This window comes from Triticum urartu, chromosome 6, assembly GCF_003073215.2.
Source record: "Triticum urartu cultivar G1812 chromosome 6, Tu2.1, whole genome shotgun sequence".
Taxonomy (NCBI): Eukaryota; Viridiplantae; Streptophyta; class Magnoliopsida; order Poales; family Poaceae; genus Triticum; species Triticum urartu.
In genome coordinates this window covers 72510713-72530595 of record NC_053027.1, presented here as the reverse complement: position 1 = coordinate 72530595, position 19883 = coordinate 72510713, and the positions used below count along the sequence as shown (strand labels likewise).

General features: G+C 51.0%; 1 pseudogene; it reads right to left on the bottom strand.

Annotated features, from left to right (window-relative positions):
• Window positions 1-19094, bottom strand: part of LOC125516573 — a 34973-nt pseudogene extending 15879 nt beyond the window's left edge.
• Window positions 19095-19883: the final 789 nt, after the last annotated feature.

Below are 19883 nucleotides of genomic sequence, written 5' to 3'. Positions count from 1 at the left end.
CGGCGAAAATAGCCGAACGAAGGTGTAGTGCAGCAGATGAAGGTTCAACATAGCGTGGATGTCATCAAACCGCAGGACGATCGTACCCCCGATGGAGTTATCCACAAAGCCCTTGCCCTCTGGCACCTTGGCCGCGAAAACCGGGTATGCCACATCCTTCTCTGCGAGACGCCGCTTATCCAAAGAAAGAACACTGTCATGCAGACTCCGCATAGCACCGATTGCAGCATCGAGCATATTTCTCGGTAGCATCGGCCTACCCACCACATGCACCCTCCTCGAGATATCCTCAGGTGAAGGTGGCCCGTCCTGAGCACGGATCGTACTCGGTGCCGGCTGGCCCGCACCCTTGTTAGTCTTTCTTTTGCGTGCCTTCTTCTTCTCCTGTAATGGGACCGAGTTCTGCTCACAGACCGCCTTCTTGAGTGTGTTGGGGCTGATCATATTTCGCACCTCGCCTATCTGAGGCTCGGTGAAGTCGGCAGCTGGAGGCGTCTCCTGAGAGCTGAACTGCAGACGACGCCTGTTGCAACTTGGCTTCTCCGCGGTACCAGCTAGATCGCGCACGTCTTTTGTTGGGTTGGGTTCTTGAGAAGGAGGCCCCATGAAGTCGCCACCGTACCCATGAACGGCAAAGTACTGATCGACGTTGGCAAATGTATCATCGTCGTCGTCGTTCTGATCCTGTGCCATATGCATGTTTGGATCCAGTGGCATAGGGATGTCCGGCACCGTTGCGGCGGTCTTGCCATGGGGCCAACTTGGCGCCGGCACGACTGGCGGTGTTGTCTTTGGGGTGGTGTCCCCCGCCCCCAAACGAATCTGGCTCTTCGGCCAAAGCAGGGGCCAGCTCAGGCAGGCGCTGAGGGTCATCACGTCATCATTGTCGGCCCCGACGGGTCGAATCGGAGGTAACAACTCGTCGCAGCCTGGCAGCACCCGAACCAGTTGAACCCTAAACAAGTTGGGTGGCATCTGGGTACCGTGGAACAAGGGGTTGCCCGGTTGAACGATTTTGCCCTTGGCGACATCGACCAACTCGTTGTTCACGAAGTGCAGGAGAGTGCACGGAACGTCGGCGACGCCCTGCGAAAACATGTAGGGCGTCAGGGATGCCCAGTCAAAGGCAAGGAGATGAAGTCCTCGACCGAGAGAGGCTTAATTAGTTACCTGATGATGGCGTCGAGCTCGGCTAATGTCGAGGCACCGCCAACGGCGGGCGTGAAGTTGACGGAGGGGCCGCTTGCTGCAGAGGTGCCGGCCGACGTACACCCGGGTGCATTAAGCTTCCGTGCCGGCGTCGGAGACACCAATGCCGCCTCCGTCGGAGACACCAATGGCCCCGCCATCGCGTTCTGCGAGTTGCTGGCCATGAAGCTAGGAATCGGGGGCGGCCCCTGTTGGCCGCCCGCAATCCACGCACTAATCCCCTGGATCAAGGTAGGCACAATGGCGGTGATCATCACTCCGAGTTGTTGTTGCACTTGCTCTTGGACAATCTCCGGAATCCGCGCCACCTGTGCCCTGAGTTCTTGAACCTCGCGCGCCTGGCTTTCCGAGCTGGTCTTTTTCTCCTTTCGCCCACCAGTGTTATAGTATGACGACCATTTTGTCGACAAGCCTTTGCCGGCCACACGACCAGCTGACGTCGGCTTACTGAGCTTATCCTTGTTCTTCATTACATTCAACGCCCTACTTAGAGTGGTGTCCCAAGGGTTGCTCTTAGTCGACCCCGCGCTACTGCTTTCAGTCGCCTGCGGAAGGAATGTGAACCATTTAGAAATTTGGCTTCATTAATTAGAATGCAACCATATGGAGCTAATTACACGGGGGTGTATTCCTTACCAGAACAAGCTCAAGCGCCCTGGTCTTCGGATCCGTGGTAAGCTCCTTTGTTTTTGGGTCCTTCTTGTACCGGGCCCTGACGAAGTTCCTGGTCTGCTTGTCACCGTATTTATCGAAGAGGGGCGGTAGGCCTTGCTCGGCACGGTCCGCCTCGTCCTTGTCCCATATAGGCTCCGCCACTCTGTAACCGCCGGGACCGAGTGTGTGTTCCCCTAAGTTCAGCTCCCGCATTTCTTTCCCCCACTTACTTGATTCGGAGTTTGCAGTGCTCGAGCAATTGATCTTGAAGTCATTGTAGTCATCTTCGGTGATCGAAGGATTTTTCTCCTTGATCTTCTCATAACTCTCACCTTTCTCGATCATTCTCTTCACATTGCTTTTCCAAGTAGACAGGGCCTTGCTCATCTTCGTGAGGGCAACATTGTTCACTTTATTCCCTTTGAGGCTTGTGTTTTCAAATTCAGCGGGGAACTTGTATCGTTCGTGCAGCTTCGTGAAGAGGAGGTTGCGCAAATTCCCTCGGTCAGGATGCCTCAGGTTCTCGGTGTTGATCGAGACGGTGCTCCGGAGAATGCACCCGAGCTGAAGCGAGTACCCCTTGACTATTCATTCGGGAGCCGTTGGATTCCCGTCGAGTCCACTTCAGTAACTTCCTCCTTGAGGGCGCGGAGCACGGTCGGGCGCCGGTCCTTCCGTTGCCTCTTCGGTTGGCTGCCATCTGTGCGTGCGCCGCCATCATCAGTGGTGGCATCCTCGGCGGCACCATCAGTGGTGGCATCAGTGGGGTCATCCTCGGCAGTACCATCAGTGGTCTCAGGATCGGTGGGGAAGGCGGCGTCCTCATACAAGTGAGGTTGTTCCTCCATCTCCTAGGACAGCTCCCAGAATGGCTTGACGCACGAACCCCCGGCCTCATCATTGTTGGCCATGTTTCTCTCTAAATAGGAACAAAGTTTGGTTAAAAAGTTGGTTATTGTCAAGGAACAAGATCTCTAAGTTGACCAAATAACCTAATTCTCAAGGAATGTCACCAAAAAGTTGGTTATTGTCAAGGAACAATTGAGAGATGTTTGTGATATTGCCTAGGTGTTTTGGGATAGAACCTGTTAGTGTGTTGTTGCTAAGGTCCAAGTCCACGTTCTCAGGGTAACCTAGTTCTTGAGGGGTGTGTCTAGAAAGTTGGTTGCTGCAAAGATACAAGGTTGTGAGTTTGGTCAAATTGCCTATGATGTTTGTGATATTGCCTTGGATCTTAAAGGCACTGTTGCATGATGCAGTGGTACAGCCAGCATGGGACCTCATCTTTGCAGGCTAATTTTCTAGATTGTAACACTGGGATTTGTGCACAAGCTAAGCTAGCTAAGACAGTAGCTTCCTTGCAACCCACAAAAGACAAAGGAAAAGGGGTGAAAAGGGGGAGATGGTTAGCTTTGATGAGCAGGCAACATCTTCCTAACCCCCTTCTTCTTGTCTCCTCTCACTATCTCTCTCACACACATGGCAAGCAAGGGTGTCTGAGTGTGTGAAAAAAATACTAAACTAATCCAACCACTAAAGCAAATTAATTTTTATTTCGGTTGAGAATCGGGCACCTTCTAGGTCAAGAAAATTGGGCATGACCTTTGCTAATTTTCTTGACCTAGGAGTGCCCCATTTCTCAACCGAAATGGAAATTAATCAACGTTTCAGGAGAAAGGGGTCATTTTAGAAGATCACAAGTAGCAGCAGCATCACTTGACAAAATCACAACTAGCAGCAGCATCACAAGTAGTACAGCAGCAACATCATCACAAGTAGTACAGCAGCAGCAGCAGCATCATCACAAGTAATACACTTAGCTACCAGTTCAGAAATACAGCTAAGATAAGATCATCACCACATTTTAGAAACATAGCTCATCATTTTCATTCTTGCAGATAAGATCATCACCACATTTCAGAAATACAGCTTCATAGGTTGTTCTCTGTATGCAAGCAGTAGACCATATATATGTGACATTTTCATCTCTCATTAGCGCTAAGATCTAACGTCTATTTTTGCTCATGCTGATTACTCACTTCAAAATAGGTTGCTTAGTAGTACGAAACAACACACACCAAGCTCCATCAAAAACAGAATAAAAAATGGCCATGTCATGCTTGGCAATAGCACAAGCGACATGAAAATTCAGGAGTAGGAGATCACAAAAGTACAGTCCACAGGTTACTCCAAGTTTCTGAATTTTCAGTAAATTTTCTGTAAGAAAAGAACTAAAAGAAAAGAAATCCTAGGGTTAAAAAATCTGGAGCAAGTCCTAGCAGAACCACAAAATGTTCATCTACTCAAATTAATGTTCAAACAGTGTCATATCTGAAATTAACCTGTCATGTTCACTGCTCAAACATGAAGTACCAGCAACCTTCAACAAGAAGTAGTCAAACTGTCAAACATGAAGTAAAAGCAACCTGCTATGTTAGGAGTACAAGAAGGATCCTGCTGCTGCTCCAAACAGCACTGGGAAACAGACATACTCCAACAGTTGATTGCGTGGTGGTGTTTAGGGATGGAATGCACAAAAATTACAGGTGGCTCGGCCTACCAGAACCATTGAAACGTAGTGAAACCCGCCCTGACATCGGTCAGTTCCGTGCACAGCACAGACACGTATGCACGCTGCTATGCTAGGGTCCTAGCGCCAACGAGGACACCAAGCAGATAAAATCACCAATGGTCGTCGCAGTTTAGTTTGATTGCTGGTTGGCAGTGCTTTTGCATTATACTATATTCCTAACATTTCAGAATACATTGCATGTTAGTTTCTGTTCAAAAACCAAACCTTGTAAATTTGGACCAGGTTGATTATAGGGAAAATGTCAATGCTATGTTTCTCTATAAACTTGGTGATATTTACAAAGTTTGGCTTGGGGCAAAACTACTGTGCACTATTTTGAATTGGATGGAGTATTTGAAATGTTGTCTGAGGTTCTCAAATAGTTTTCCATCTAGTTTCATTGTTCTCAAAACAGTTTTTCTAGAACAAGATATGTGAATGGGACGGAGATGTGTCTGTTTGGGAGGCATCTCTCCTAAAAAATATGAAGGTTCATGGCTTTCAAGCCAAATGACCAAGTTCATGGCTATATCCATGTCAATTTTATATAATGTGACGATAGTTGGCACAAACATGGTGCTTAGCATGCCAAACAAGATTGCACATGGGAGGTTCTAACTTTTTGTAATAAAAAATAAATTTTCATTTTTCAAGTGCCAAAAGAGGGTTTTTGTGTGAAAAATAAGATGCAAAAGTTCACTTATCTAATTACTAATGGTTTTCGCCAACGAGTTCCAGGCAATTTGATCGGGCTGAGTAATTACATGGGGACAGCTAAAGAACCAACCTAATCAGCTAGAATAATGGCTAGACAAATTAAGCAATCGCACAGTTGGGCATGCATTCCATCCCTAAACAGCACAGGCAGAGAAAGAGCAGGGCAGAGGAGAGGGGGATGGGATTATACCTAGTCTAAGAGACCAAACCAGATGTGCAGGCAGAGCTGCTTGTTCCACGGCCAGCAAATCAAAGGTTGGTGGCGTCTGACGCGTGCACCTGCGTGAGCAAAGGAAGCCAAAGCGCATGAGAAAATCAAAGGGAAGGGAATGGAAGGGAAGGGAAGAGAAGAGCAAATCAAGGATTACCTTGATGTGCAGCGGCGTCCCGAGTGAGAAGAAGTGCTGGTGTCTCCCCGCGGCCGGCGATCGATGTGCAGAGGTGGTTGTCCGGGACGGTGCGACAGCGGCGAGGCTTTCTGGGCTCTGGGGAGAGGAGAGGGCGAGGGAGGGAGAGGGCGAGGGCGAGGGAAGGCGGGGAGAGGGCGAGGGAGAGGGAAGGCGAGGAGAGGGCGAGGGAGGGAGAGGGCGAGGGCGAGGAGAGGGCGGAGAGGGCAAGGCAGGGCGGCGGCGGTGGAGCGGGCGCGGGCGAACGGCGTCGGGTTAGGTTTGGGCGAGAGGTGGATCTGGCGAGGGAGGGAGAGAGGCTAGAGGGAGAGGGCAGCGGCGGCGGCGGCGCGGTGGAGGGAGGGACGAGGGAGAGGGAACTGGCAAGGGGGAGAGGGAAGGGGGGATCGGGCGAAGGGGGAGAGGGAAGGGGGGATCGGGCACAATACTAATGGCGCACCACCCCTCGGTGCGCCATAAGTACATCCATACTAATGGCGCACCTCACCGTGGTGCGCCATTAGTATTTTTTTTTTGATTTCTGCTCGAGCCAACAGGTTATCTTCCACCTGACCTGATCCACTCCAAGTTCCCTCTACTAGCTCGATTGGTCAGCAGCCAGTTCTCACACCAGGAGGTCCTGTGTTCGATTCCCAGGCTCCACAAAATTTTTTTTATGCATTTAAAATGCTGTTTGATACTTATTTGTGTTTAAATATGTTCAAACTTGTTTAAATCATAATAGTAATATTTTTTTATAAGACAGTAATATTTTTAAAAAAAATATCATCAAACAGTAATGCCGGTGGAGCGGGGGAGGGTGCGCGGGGTGCGGGGGGTCGGCGGCGGCGGTTGAGTAGGAGAGGGGTGCGGGGGGTCAGCGGCGGTGGTTGAGTAGGGGAATCGAGGGTGCGGGGGGTCAGCGGCGGCGGCCGGTGGACCAGGGGGTGCTCGGCGGCGAGGGGGACCGGATCTGGCGAGGTGGGATAGCGATCGAGATGGAGGGGGATCGAGATCGAGTGTCCATGAAATTTAAAAATATTCATGATAGTTCAAAAAGTGCCCATGAAATACAATCGAGAAATGAAGGCTACGATTTAAATACAATCGATCTTAGCTAGCTATCTGTTCACAATCTTCTTGCCCTTCTTTTTCGCAAATGGAGTTCTTCTATGGAACGGACATCCTTTAGGTAGGGTGGTCCTGCTTCTTCTTGTGGTGTATGCTGCTACTTCATCATCGTCGTCATGTTCGATCCTCGGGTCGCCGTACTTGTCGAAGTCTTGCTCATTGGCTACTCCATCCATTCCGATGATCTTCCTTTTGCCTCTCCTCACGACAACACGACTGGGCTTTGACGGGTCAGTAATGAAGAAGCATTGGTCCACTTGGGAAGCCAGTACCCATGGCTCATTTTTCGCGGTGACGTTTGCGCCCGCGGTCTTGGATTTGGCTTCGGGTATAACCATGGTGGTGAAATACCGGTCTTCTTTTAGGACGCTCTTGGCCCATCTGACACAGAACATCGGGACCTTCTCTCCAGCGTAGCTCAGCTCCCAGATCTCCTCGATCCTTCCGTAGTATCTGTCCTTGTCGTTACCGGTGTAGGATTCCATCGTTACCCCGGAGTTCTGATAACCATCGCTCTTCATGTCCTTGGCCTCAGTGTAGAATGTGTAGCCGTTGATATCGTACGCCTCATAGGTCATCAGGTTGTGCTCAGCGCCCTGTGACAAGGCGAATATGAGTTGTTCTTCCGCGGAAGAATCCTCATGTAAAGGGTACGATAGAAGCTTCTGCTTGAACCAACGCGTGAAACATGAGTTGTGCTCTTTGAGTATATCTCCGTCCGTCCTCTGTTGGCCTCGGTCATTGTACGTCTTCTTAATAAAGGTTTTGTGCTGTACCACCCAAGGATCGACCACGTTTATGTATTTTAGCGCGACTAGGTTTGCTCTTTCAAAGTCGGCGAGTCGACCCTCGAAGTCGACATGCATTTCGCGACGACCCTCACGGTGACCCCATCCAGCGAGCCTGCCGAGGTGCCTGTTGACGGGCAGACCAACGGGGTTCTCGATGCCTAGATAATTCGTGCAGTAGGAGATGCACTCTTCGGTCAGAAAGCCTCTGGCTATGCTTCCCTCTGGACGTGACATGTTGCGAACGTATCCTTTGATGACACCATTCATCCTTTCGAACGGCATCATGCTGTGCAGGAACGTCGGCCTGAGTTGGATGATATCGTCCACGATATGGACCAGCAGATGCACCATAACGTTGAAGAATGCGGGCGGGAAGTACATCTCAAGCTCGCATAGTATCACCACGATCTCTTCCTGTAGCCTTCTGAGTTGCCTCACGCCAACAGACTTCCGAGAGATGACGTCGAAAAAGTTGCATAGGCCAAATAGGGTTTCACGGACGTGCGCGTCCATGATCCCACAGATTGCAACTGGAAGTATCTGCGTCATCAGCACGTGACAGTCGTGAGACTTCATCCCACTGAACTTCAGCTTCGCTGGGTCTAGGTATCTGCTTATCTTCCCCGCGTAACCATAAGGAAGTTTTACTCCTACGAGGCAGGTGAAAAACTGCTCGATCTCCTCCTGACTTAGAGTGAAGCACGCGGGAGGGTTGTCATTTCCGGTCTTCTTGGCCTTCTTGCCTTTGCGACGACTTTCCGTGTCCTGCTTCGCCTCATCATCATCATCATCATGATCATCATATATAGCGTGAAGCTCCTGCCTGATGCCCATTGATTTCAAGTCTGCCCTTGCTTTCGGCCCATCTTTGGTCCTCTCTGGCATGTTGAGCAGGGTACCAAGCAGACTCTCACACACGTTCTTCGTGATATGCATGACATCAAGGCTGTGAGGCACACGGTGGATCTTCCAGTACGGCAAGTCCCAGAAAACAGACCTCGTTTTCCATACCTTCAGCAGCGGCTCTGGCGCCTTTCGTTTCTTTCCCGGCTCTGGCGCCTTTTGCTTCTTTCCCGGCAGTGGGCAGTCTTTCCAATTTTTCAACAGCTCGTCTATTTCCTCGCCGCTCCTCGTACGCGGGCGTCCTCGGGGTTCGGTTTCACCATCGAACAGATCCTTGCGTTTTCTCCACGGGTCATCGTCGCGAAGCCACCTTCGATGTCCCATGAACACGGTTTTCGAAGACCCGGGATCTCTATCTAGCTGGCGATACGTTGTGTCATCCATGCACCTGACGCATCCAGAAAATCCGTGGACCACCTGCCCCGCGACATATCCGTAACCGAGATAGTCGTGCACCGTCGTGAGCAGCGCGGCTCTCATAGGGAAATATTCTTTCTCTGCGGCGTCCCATGTATTGGTTGGCGTTTTCCACAGCGTGTCAAGCTCCTCTTTTAGCAGCCCTAGATACAGATTGATGTCGTTCCCTGGTTGTTTCGGTCCTTCAATTAGCATACTCATGTGAATGTACTTCCTCTTCATGCACAACCAGGGGGGAAGGTTGTACATCCACACAAACACAGGCCAGGTGCTATGTGTGCTTCTCTGGCTGCCAAACGGATTGACTCCATCGGTGCTCACGCCCAGCACGATGTTCCTTGGATCGTTCCCAAATTCTGGGTCTTCGAAGTTCAACGCTTGCCACTGGCTCGCATCCTTAGGGTGACTCAGCATCTTGTCTTTTTTATCTATCTCCGGATCATTTGCGTCATCTTCTCGCTTCTTCTCCTCCCTATCCGCGTGCCAATGCAGGAGCTTTGCTACCTTAGGGTCCGCGAAATACCGCTGCAGACGAGGAGTGATCGTAAAGTACCACACCACTTTTTGAGGAGCTTTCTTCCTCTTCTTGTATCGAGTGACGCCGCACACCGGACATATGGTAGACTTCGCATGCTCGTCCCGATAAATGATGCAATTATTCATGCACACATGGTATTTCACGTGCAGTAAATCCAGAGGACACACGATTTTCTTCGCCTCCTCCAAACTGGTCGGGCACTTGTTCCCCTTGGGAAGACGTTCGTGCCAAAATGACATGTTCTCGTCGAAGCATGTGTCGGTCATTTTGTGTTTTACCTTCATCTCCAGAGCCATGAGCGTTACTTTCAGGCGGGTATCCTCGGGCCTGCATCCTTCATACAATGGAGTAACCGCGTCTCACTCAAGTTGATCCATCTTGGCTTTCTCTCGGGCGGCAGCTCTTGCGTTATCCGTCTGCTTGAGAAGCAGCTCTTGAATATGAGGGTCCTGCACCCAGCCCATCGATGGTCCAGCGTCGTCTGCTCCGCCGACATCATCATCTTCATGATCATGCCCGTCGTCTGCTCCGGCATCTTCCTCATCATCATGTCCTGCATCTTCTACATGATGACTGTGTACAGCATCACCGTCGTGATCATCTCCTGGGGATTCTTCGTCTTCTCGCCCGCCCGAGCCGCGGTGGTTGTCTTGCTGCCCTTCCTCATTTCTTGCCCGGCCCCCATGGACGACTTCGTAGTCATCTTCATCACCTTGCCACCGATAGCCATCCATGAAACCACGCAAGAGCAGGTGGTCCCGCACCTGCCCGGATTCCGGGTCCGTAATAAGGCTCTTCAGCTTGCATCTTCAACACGGACATCTTATCTCCGTCTCGTTCTTTTGAAGCATCTCGGCCTTCGCGGACCTCAAAAACCTATTCACGATGCCTTCGGTCATCATGCGGACCATGGTCGCCTGCGGGGTAGAGCAAAACGATATTTTAGAACCAAGAAAAAATTTGGCATGACTTTCCCTAAAAATAGGACCAAAAAGAATGCTTAATGCCAAAATTCTCGCCGAAACGGAAATGAATCAACATTCCGGCAAAATATTGGCAACTATCGCATTTCAAATACCGGTACACCTCCAAACACAAACACATATGCAACACCACAAACATATGCAACACCACGAACATACATAGATCTAGCTAGGCCATAAAAAGTGCATGTGCACATTGTTGTAGGGAGAACAACATAAATATAGCTTCCCCCCTTACTTACCTATCAAAACAAGGTAATTTAACCACTTAAATTGAATGAATCTATGGTGGAAATGAGGTGAAAAAGAGGAGGCACCCGAGACAAGGAGGAGGTGGAGAGAATGAAGTGGGGAGAAAGTGAGTGTGGGTAGGAGAGGCTGTCCAAAATATCTTGTTGCTGCCCACTTACTAATGGCGCACCAACTCTAAATGTGCCATTAGTAATCCAGGTTACTAATGGCGCACCTTCTGGTGGTGCGCCATTAGTAGTTTTGCAAAAAAAAACATACTAATGGCGCACTGTCCCACAGTGCGCCATTACTAGTTTAAACTAGTAATGGCGCACGGTGGAACAAGTGCGCCATTAGTAGTTTTGCAAAAAAGGGAATAAAAAATATAATAAAAAAACAACATTAGTGGCGCACTTTCCGGCAGGGTGCGCCATTACTAGTTACAACTAGTAATGGCGCACTGTGTCTGGATGCGCCATTAGTATGTTTGGACAGGCGCACTAGTTAAAAAAATTGATACTAATGGCGCACCCTGGGCCAGGTGCGCCATTAGTAGTTTCAACTCTAATGGCGTATCAGAAGGTGGTGCGCCATTAGTATATACTAATGGCGCACCGCTTGTCTGGTGCGCCATTAGTGTCAATCCCATCTATAGCCCTTTTTCTAAGTGTACTCTAGTATACTTGGTAAAGGGTGGAAGGCTCGGCCTTATGCCTGGTGTTTTGTTCCACTCTTGCCGCCCTAGTTTCCGTCATATCGGTGTTATGTTCCCGATTTTGCGTTCCTTACGCGGTTGGGTTATAATGGGAACCCCTTGACAGTTCGCTTTGAATAAAACTCCTTCAGCAAGGCCCAACCTTGGTTTTACCATTCGCCTCCTAGCCTCTTTTTCCCTTGGGTTAGGCCAGCCCAAGGGTCATCTTTTTTTAACCCCCCCGGGCCAGTGCTTGTCTAAGTGTTGGTCCGAACTGAGTAGACTGCGGGGCCACCTCGGGGAAACTTGAGGGCTGGTTTTACTCGTAGGATGTCTCATCCGGTGTTGCCCTGAGAACGAGATATGTGCAGCTCCCATCAGGATGTCGGCGCATCGGGCGGCTTTGCTGGACTTGTTTTACCATTGTCGAGGATGTCTTGTAGAACCGGGATACCGAGTCTGATCGGAATGTCTCGGGAGGAGGTCTATTCCTTCGTTGACCGTGAGAGCTTGTCATGGGCTAAGTTGGGACACCCCTACAGGGATTTGAACTTTCGAAAGCCGTGCCCGCGGTTATGAGCAGATGGGAATTTGTTAACGTCCAGTTGTAGAAAACCTGAAGTCGACCTTAATTAAAAATGCATCAACCACGTGTGTAACCGTGATGGTCTCTTTCCGGCGGAGTCCGGGAAGTGAACACGGTTGTTGGAGTTATGCTTGACGTAGGTTGTTCTAGGATCACTTCTTGATCATAGTTTATCGACCGTACTTTTTCCTTCTCTTCTCGCTCTCATTTGCGTATGTTAGCCACCATATATGCTAGTCGCTTGCTGCAGCTCCACCTCATACCTTTTACCCTACCTATAAGCTTAAATAGTCTTGATCGCGAGGGTGCGAGATTGCTGAGTCCCCGTGATTCACAGATACTTCCAAAACCAGTTTGCAGGTGCCGATGAGACCGTGCAGATGATGCAACCAAGCTCAGGAGGAGCTCGATGAAGATCTTGTCCTTTGTGTTGTTTCGTTCTAGTTGTTCAGTAGTGGAGCCCAGTTGGGGTCGATCGGGGACCTTGTCGCATTTGGGGTTCTTCTTTTATTTTGGTTCTGTAGTCGGACCTTGATTGTATCTAGATGATGTAATGTTTTATTCATGTAATTGTGTGAAGTGGCGATTGTAAGCCAACTATGTATCTCTTTCCCTTATTATATTACATGGGTTGTGTGAAGATTACCTCACTTGCGATATTGCTTTCAATGCGGTTATGCCTCTAAGTCGTGCTTCGACACGTGGGAGATATAGCCGCATCGAGGGCGTTACAGTGCTTGAGGAGGGTGCCTTCTCGGCACCCGGCTGTGAAGTACTCGATGGCCTGCACCTTGTGCATGCCCTCGCAAGAGTTCCGGAGCTCAGACCAACGCGTGAGGTAGTCACGAGTCGACTCGTCAGGACCTTGCACGCACAAGGAGAGCTGACGAGGCTTGGGAGGACGCTTGTACGTGCTGGTGAAGTTGCGGACGAACGCTTCAGTGAAATCGACCCAGCTGTTGATGCTGCAGGGCTTTAGGCTGTTCAGCCATGTCCGGGCCGTGCCCTGGAGCATGAGCGGAACGTATTTTACGGCGACAAGCTTGTTGCCGTTTGCTATGCTGACAGCCGTGGAATAGTCGACTAGCCCGTCTTCCGGCTTCACGGAGCCGGTATACTTGGGCGTGCCTCTTGGGAGCGTGAACCCTCTGGGAAAAGGCTCGTCCCGGATGCGGGGCCCGAAACAAGGCGGACCCAGCTCGTCTTCTTCTTCCAGCGCCAGGGACCGGTGAAGTCGGTCGATCCGGTGGCGGGCGTCATTCTCTCCAACTCCCTCTCGGCGGCCAAGGCGGTCACCGAGAGTCGGATGGTCAACAGGCGGCGGGGAGACTCGCCTCTTCTTGCGGGGAGGGGGAGGCGGACAGTCGTCCCATCGTTCCACTGCTCTCGGGCGGCCATCTCGGTCGCGCTCTATGGTAATGCGAGTCCGACTGTCGCTGACGGCCGGCTCCTTGTCCTTTCTTCCTCGGGCGCCGCCAGTCGGCGTTCGAGACGTCGTGCCTTGATCTCGGTGCGGGTCGTCGTTTGGCCGCTGCGGCGCCTCCGTGCGGCAGCCGGCCTCATTCTGTGCGGCAACCGCGTCGAGGAGCCGCTGGACTCGCTCCATCATGAGGCGGCGTTCTTCGCCCTCGAAATTGTCCAGCTCATCCGCCGCTGCCTGGGCGGCTCGGATGTTCTCCGCCGGTGTAGCGTACACGGGGCGGCTAGCCCCAAACAGGCTGGCGATGGCTACGCCACGCTGCTGGACCGCGCCAAGGCGGCTGGGCCCTGCCGGGGCCGGCGAGCCGCCGACGGCGCGATCCATCTTCCGCAGGTAAGCTTCTGACAAGCGTCTCATGCTGGCCAGCTTCTTCGCGCCTTCAACGAGCTGAAGGCGGCACGCTTCTAACGTCTCCACGTCAGCATCTTCCGGAATGGGCGCAGTCAGGTCTTGCAGCGCTGCGCGAGTGAGTCGGGCGCTCCTCCGCTAGGGAACTTGTCATGACTGATGACTAGCACCTCAGTGACGGTGCTTCCGTCGCTCTCTGCGTGGGGGAGAGGTTCATCGTAGACCACCACGTTGGTGGGGAACGCGTCGATCGACGCGGTGTCGGAGTCGACCAGCATCGGGTCGGTGGAGCCTATGGACTCCAAGTCTACGGCAGGCTCGCCGGAAACGTGGAGTTGATCGAGGAGGCCTGCGAGAAGGTTTTCGAGGCCGCCCGCGCCTGCGTCGGACGCAGGTTCGTCGGAGAGGCGGACCTCGCCGACAAGTTTGGCCAAGGAGCTGGCTGCGCAGGCGATCTCAACGCCGCGTAGCGCGTCGATGCAAACTTCGCCTGGCGTGCCTGGCTGGCTGCTCTCGCCAGGGAGGAAAAGGGTTCCCGTCCAGAACAGATCTCCGGACGGCGGTGCACCAGGCCCCACGGTGGGCGCCAACTGTCGGGAGTTTGGTGCGACATATGCCAACGGATGGCTTATCATGGTGGGGGCGAGTAGAACGTCGCCGGTGCCTGGAAACGGGATGAGGCGAAGACATGCACGCCGGCGAATCTTAGCCAGCTTCGGGGCTCTCCGGGGAGATAATACCCCTACTGCTGCTCTGCGGGGTCTCCGCATGATCATTATGGCCAAGTGTTTACACGGTGGCTCCATGAGCTATTTCTGGTGGTAGAAGAGGGCAAGGCTAGCTCTCTCCTTCTATCTGGTATGGTCTAGAACTACTGGGATCCAACCCCTTGCATGGGTGCCCTGAGGGGTTTATATAGGCCTACCCCCCAGGGGTACAATGGTAATTCGACTGGGCGCGGGCCCAGCCGTCAGTGCCTCCGACCTTCGACTTCTCCGCCGACTGCTGGGGCCCGCCGACTGGTGGGCCCCGCCGACTTGTCTGGTATGGAGCCAACAGGCCGCGTCCGCCGCGGGCGGGTCTTGCCGGCCGCTAATTACTGTAGCCGTGCTTCTGATGACGCAGGCTTGGTCATGGGGTCGTGGCAACAGCCCCGCCGCCTGGCGGGCGATCACTGTGGCCACTCCCCATCTCATCTTGATTAATGGCGCGTGGGCCCCGGGGGAGGGCTCGGCCGACTCCCCTGGGCCGACTCTCGACGGGTCCGACTAGCGGTTCCCCCGCCGTCTCCCAAGGTCTCGCTGACTGGTGGGCCCCGCTGCCTTCAGGCCGTACAGACAAGCCGTCGTGGGCGCAGGACTTGGTACTGTGGTGCTGATGTCAGGGCCGGCCGAGCAACAGTGCCACGCCGCACGGAGATCTTTCCGGGTACGGCGTGCTGTGGCCATGCCTGCCCTTGGTAAGGGGCGGGAGTGGGCTTCACTGTAGCCACGCCTCTGCCCCGTCCCCTTTGATGAGGTCATGGGTTTGCTGGAGTCGCCGGCCGACTCCCTAAAGCCGGCTTCTCTGGAAGTTGTCCCTGAAACTCGGCCGTGAGCGGGCAGTCGACCGCCCTGCCGTCGACTCCTCAGGAGGCGGCTCTTCGCCCTGGGGTCTTGAGGGGCGCAGCTTGCCCCGATGTCTTGAAGGGTCATGGGACTCGGGTTGGCCTACTCATGGCCCATTACTCCGACAACGTCGACTCTGAATTTTTTTACTTCTTTGTTGATGGTCACGCTGTGCTGCATTTTTGTTGACTGAGCAACTTCTATGAAGGATAGGACCACAAAGTCCAGGGTTGCCATTGTATATGAATGGATTCTCTGTATAAAGAGTGTCAAGTTGAACTCCTGATGGTATTATTCCTGCTAGATGATTATATGACAGGTCCAGAATGGTCAAGTATGTTAGATTCGGCAAGCTTGACGGAATTTCTCCTGAAATATCATTGTCCGAGAAGTCAAGTGACTCCAACGTCTGCATGTTCCCAATCTTCTTAGGGAACCCTCCATTCAATTGATTCCATGACAAGTTCAGTTTTATCAATCCACCAAGAGACGTTATTTCCTCTGGAATTTTACCAGTTAAATAGTTGCAAGAGAAGTCAATGCTCAATATCTCCAAAACACCAACACCTCTGTATTGAAGTTCTTGCCTCTTGAAGACTACTGGCATATCACCAACCATCAGTGGTGTAGCCAGGATTTTTGGCCAGGGTGGTCCAATTGATATATACAATATTTATATAAAAAATATGATGTACCAATATATTTAGGCAGAGCTATGTGTGTTAAGATGATGAGGGGGCCAATGCCCCCTCCCCAGCTTTAAACTTATTTTAGAAAAAATAATGGAAGGACTTGGATAGGAAATTGTATATCCTTTGCCCCCAACCAATCATGGTTTGTGCCCTCCGCAGGAAGAGATATAGGATCTGTCTGGTTTGACACTCCGAGCAATCCAAAAAAAATGACGTTGACTTCAATGTTGGCCTCTATTTGGACCTTGTTTAATTTTTTGGTTAGACCTAGCCGCAATAATTTTCCCTGTTGGTTTCTAAGCCAATGACCGGCGGCAGAATCCTCTGCCAATTATTTAACGCACCAATATTGGCATATAGCGAGCATAGGAAGGATCCAAACTAACTTGTCGTCTTGCTCCACCATTGCATGCTAGTATAGATTTTATCAATAGAATGCATGTGGAAGTTTAATTTTTGTAGCAATTCTACAATAAAAACCGCTCATAGTTAAACCTTGAAGGCAAAATCATACTTTGAACTGAAAATGGAAATCATATTTTAAATTGTAGTGGTGTGAAGTCGGTGGAGTTCCTGCCTTGGTGTTTAGCTCTACCCTGTGCATGCATTACTACCATCTGCCTCGCTGGCACTCCTCCGCCCTATGCCTACATGGCGCAATGCGGCATCGGCTTCTATCACGCTGAAAGCTAGGGTTTGTCGTCGCCGTGTGGTCGGTTGGAGACTTCGAGTCATCAAGTCCATCCTTTAGCGTACAAAAAAACTGCTTTAAGCATACGAGGGAACATTTCTTGGGTAAAGCATACACCTAGAACGTAGGAAGTAACGAGTGAGCTAGTTATCAGATCCATAGTTTTTGGGCTTAGGCCTTAGATGTGCATTGTGGCCTGATTAATTTTTCTTATGGGTATACTGAAGTACCGGGCCGGTGTACAGGGTGGTCCATGGACCACCCTGTCCACCCTCCAGCTACGCCACTGCCAACCATAATTTGGAAATCTGCAACGACGGTGCCAGGAACGTGTACATATGGTGTTGTCATCATTGTTAGATTTGATAGATGATGAGGTATGGAACCTGATATCCCATTGGCCGCCAGATTCAAATGATAAATTTTCCTGAGATTTGTGATATTATTCAGAATATGCCCATGGAACATGTTGTTGCTCAGCCATAGAAACTGCAGTTCCCCCAAGTTCCCAATCCACATTGGCAATGTTCTAGAGAATCTGTTCCTTGCCAGATCTAAAAAAAGATAGCATTGTGCAGTTTTTTAGAAACGGCGGAAACTTGCCAGAGAGCCTATTGTTACTTAACAATAGAAATGCCTTGTCTCTTGTACTAAAACATTGAGGAAGTTCTCCTTGAAGAAGATTGTTGGAAAAACCCAAGGAATACATGTACAATTCACATACAAACAATGGAATTTGACCTATGATGTAATTGGAGAATAGACTTATCGTACTTAGTTCTGGAGCCCCAAAATCTGATGGCAGGGGCCGTGACAAAGAATTTCTTGATATGTCCAATGTGTCTAGGTTTCTGGGCAGTCGAGGTATTCTACCAGATATATTGTTCGAAGGACAATATAGTATTCCTAATGACATGTTACCCATATTTTTTGGCAAGGCACCAGTTATTTGGTTATTGGGGATATCCATGTATGTGATCTTTGAGAAGGAACTAGAGAACCAATCTGGAAACCTATCGGTTATTCCTGTGCTTGAGATGTCAAGGTAAGTAAGATCCACTTGCCACTTAAGCCATGCAGGAAACAGAGGACCCATCTGGCAAGATGCAAAATAAGCTCCCATTCCGAACCCACCATAATCTCCAATTGATTGTCAGATAAATCTATTTTCTCTAAGCTTTTTAGACCATGAAAGTGTCCTTCTGTAATCAGACCATCCAAGTGATTCAGACCAAGATCCAAGCTAGCTAAATTAGTGAGAGTACCGATTTCAGGTGGCACATGTCCAGTTAGGAGGTTGTTCCAAAGGTCTAGAACCCTCAGATATGTAAACCTCCCTATAAATTCCGGTATAGGTCCAGTAATGTTTTTTGCATCGAGATCAAGAATGACTAAGCTGGTCCGGTGTCCCATCCAATCCGCTAGAGTTCCTGTCAATTGGTTTCCCAACAGGTGCAATTCCTGCAATTTGTCTGAGGAACATTGTCGGAGCCTCTCCGCTTCGAATCCGCTTGAGAAATAACTGTCAAGGTATAGGAACCTCAAGTTGCATAGGTTCTTCAAGTCTGTCGATCCCATGCTCATCATGTGGCTGCCACTCTCTGAGAAGGATAATTCTTGCAAGCGTACCATACCCTCCAATGCATCAGGAAGCGGACCATACAGGGCGCCGTTGTTACCTTCAAGGTAGAGCCGCTTGAGTCTTGTTAGGTTCCAGAACCAACAAGATGCAACTGGTTGGTCAAACTTGTTGACAGCAAGGTCGAGCACCTCAAGAGTTGTAATAAGGTTTGAGTGTGGGAGCGATTGGTTGGCACTTGTTAGTGAACAACCTTCAAGATGAAGGGACCTCAAACGAAGGGTGTTCACCGCATGATCCCAATCAGCCGCCATACTCAGGTCTACGAAATTCGGGCTGAGAAACCTTAGGAATGGCAGACGTGTTAACCATGAAAGATCGTTGGAGGACACTTTTTTATTGCTTGAGAGGTCAAGATGTTGCAGCTTGGAGAGGTTGCCAAGGGGGGGGCACTTGGCCAGAAAACGACGCTTCCCCAAAATACGGCGCTCCAGATAGGTTGAGGTATCTCAGGTTTCCCATGGAACCCAGAAATTCGGGAATACTACCAGCCGGGCCCACGAGACGCTTGGAGCTGAGATCAAGATGCTCCAGGTGCGGCAGGGAGAGCAAGGAAGGGCTTATCTCGCCGGCCAGTCCCTGGCCTCGAAGGTTGAGCGCGACGACATGGCCGGTCCGGTTGCTGCACCGGATGCCCCTCCACCGGCAGCAATCGTCTTCGCACCATGAGGCGAGGAGGCCAGCAGCGTCGCTGCTGATGCTAATGCCTTGCTTGAAGGCCAGTAGCGCGGCCCGCTCCTGGGGCGTGCAGGCGGCTACCGCCGGTGGCTGCTCCGCTAGCGCATGCGGTGAGGTGGCGAGCAGCACCTTTGCAGGAGGATGCATGCTGGGTGGTTGGTGGGCGCTGGGCAGACAGTAGTGGTGTGCGCACTGCACATCGGCCCTGCATCTGCATGGTTCTGTTGGATATAGTCCAGTTCACCAGCCCGTCCACGGTCGGGGCAGGCCCGGCCCATAGCCCGGGTAAACGAGGCACCCGCCCTGAGCCCCGAGCAGGCAGGGGCCCCAGCCCAGGTAATGTTCCTTCAGTAATTGATAAACAGCAGGGAAAAAGGCCCAACTCTCCAGCCGCACGAAGGGATCGATGGCTAATCAGAGTCTGCCGTTTGCATTGCACCCAGGACCATCGTTCTCCTCTATTTACTCCTGGACTCCTCTGCTTCCTCAAATCGCGAATTCCTAACACAGCGCCACCCCTCAAACTCCTCTTCGATTCCAAGGTCTCATCTAGCTATTAATGGATACATAAGGCGTGAATCCATTCCCCGGCCGATTCTCCTTCCTTCTCAACGTTCTGCTCACTCCCCATCAACTAGATGTTGAAGAGACCGAGATGGTACGTGTTCTTATTTCCTGTAATCTCGTTCCTCAATTCAAAGATTCCACATAGCACGCCGACCACATCCGCATGGATCTTCTTTTGCTCTTGCTCTGGACCTTAGGATAAGGGAGCAATTTTATTCACTTCTTGGTATCATCTTCTTGTTCGTGTTGACTGATGTGGCCTGCCGATCAAGCTAGCTACGTAGTACATCCACATCAATCCGTTTCCACGTGCTTTTGTTATCTGTATTAAATATTTTAATGCAGCTTGTTTAGTTACGTGTCTTCAAG